Source organism: Otolemur garnettii, unplaced genomic scaffold (assembly GCF_000181295.1).
Source record: "Otolemur garnettii isolate 467f Iridium unplaced genomic scaffold, OtoGar3 scaffold00026, whole genome shotgun sequence".
Classification (NCBI taxonomy): domain Eukaryota; kingdom Metazoa; phylum Chordata; class Mammalia; order Primates; family Galagidae; genus Otolemur; species Otolemur garnettii.
Genome location: NW_003852421.1, coordinates 19,966,999 through 19,968,815, shown reverse-complemented (window position 1 = coordinate 19,968,815; position 1,817 = coordinate 19,966,999). Strand labels below are relative to the sequence as shown.

Sequence of the window (1,817 nt, the reverse complement as noted above, 5' to 3'; positions counted from 1 at the left end):
CTTCAGACAGAGCAGTGACAAAATAGACAAGGCTCCACTTTCCTGGACATTGGAGACAGTGATCAGTTCTGGGACCCAGACATACGAGGTCAGACAACTAAGTTCCCCAGCTCATCTTAGGAAAAGTGCTGCAAACCTCACGGCTGAATATCACTAAGGCCATCTGTGAAGCTCTCCTCCTGGCCATCGGAGTGGTATTTGGCAATGAGGGATGTAGGACGTTTTCTAGGATGAATTCATGAACTTAGTTATCATGTCTTGTACAATGACAGCTCTGATGACTATTACAGAAAAAGAGTTCCAAAATCACTGTGAAGGGTGAACTAGGTGCTGATGTCAGTGCATAGCTTCCCAAGCGGGTACCCCGAAGGAATAGTGATGGCCAGCACTGAGGTATATGTGGTACTTGTTCTAGGATGAGTTTGAGAACTTAACTGTCCAACCTCTACAACAGGGTGACATGACAGTGACCAGGGGCTGATTCATGTGATGAGGGAAGGCCTTTCTGATGAGGCAAATGTTCAGCTGAGATCTGAATGATAAGAAAGATCATTCTTATCATTACCCTAACCCTAACCCTTACGGTAATCTACCTCTGAGAGCTTCTCTTCACCCTAAAGATGTAAGAAGTGGGGTTTTACACAGAGCCCACCTGCCTGGCTTGCTCTACTCACCCAGAGGTGACATTGGAGCCAATTTAAGCAGGACCCCATGTGAGTGACTCTGTCTCACAGGCCCTCAGGTATGGGGATCCTCCACAGGTCCCTCTCAGGGCACAGCCACATCCCCAAGTCACCACATACTCTAATGGGGCCTCTGGGCATATGGTTTTCAGGGTTTCTCACTGCATTCCACAGGGAGGGGAACTCAGGGAACTCCCAGGCCAGGTGCAGAGTCACAGCTGGAGGAGGGTGGTGGGAAGCCCACATTCCCTTTACTCCTGGGAAATTCCAAATTCCACAGAATTACACTCCAGAAGATAAAGAGTAGGGATTTCTCTGTTCACTATGGGGCTTCTGATGGAGAAGGAGAGTGCAACCTGGATTCCCCAGACAGCTAAGGGGTCTCAGAGGCTAAGACCACCAATGGGTCACTACTCTCCTGAACTGACGTAGCACTTTGGATCCTTAAACAGCGACTTATTTCATTCTGCATGCATTTGAATTTTATACTAGTGGAATTATGCTATGCAAACTTTCCTGTGTCTTGCTTTCTCGGCTCAACATTATGTTTGTAAGTATAGGCCACGCTGATGTGTGTTGCTGAGCTGATTTTCACTGCTGGGCGATGTTCCATTGTCTGAGTGTCTCCTTATTCATTTATCCATTCTACTATGTGTCACATTAGGATTATTTATTTTTCCTATTATGAGAAATACTGTACAAACTGTCTCCTGAAGCACATGCATGGGAGTTTCTTCAGGCATATACAAAGGAGAAGAAATACTGGGACTGAGGGTACACACATATTCAACCTTGTGGGAAAGATCACATAATTTCCAGGGTGGCTGTGCTAGTTAACAGTTTCACCAGCAGTAGATGAGAATTCTTCTTTCTCTGTATTCTAGATGAGCTTGGCTTGTCATTTCTTTTTTTTTTTTTTTTTTTTGAGACAGGGCGACAAAGTGAGACTCTGTCTAAAAAAAAAACATAGCCATGAAGCTTTGGCTTTGCAGAGTGGCAGTATCATAGCCAATGAGGTTTATCCAAGGCGCAATTATTACTAATTGAAAACTTTTCCCAATACCCCACCATGATGACTTGAAATATAGTCAGCATTGGCAATTTTTGACAGTCTCTACAGAGACTGAATTAAAA

At 44.6% G+C, this 1,817-nt stretch overlaps 1 non-coding gene across 1 annotated transcript; it reads left to right on the top strand.

Annotated features, from left to right (window-relative positions):
- Positions 1-1,665: 1,665 nt before the first annotated feature.
- Positions 1,666-1,806, top strand: LOC111724798. The gene has a single exon (XR_002773022.1). It is a non-coding gene; the product is annotated as a U4 spliceosomal RNA (small nuclear RNA).
- The last annotated feature ends 11 nt before the right edge of the window (positions 1,807-1,817 follow it).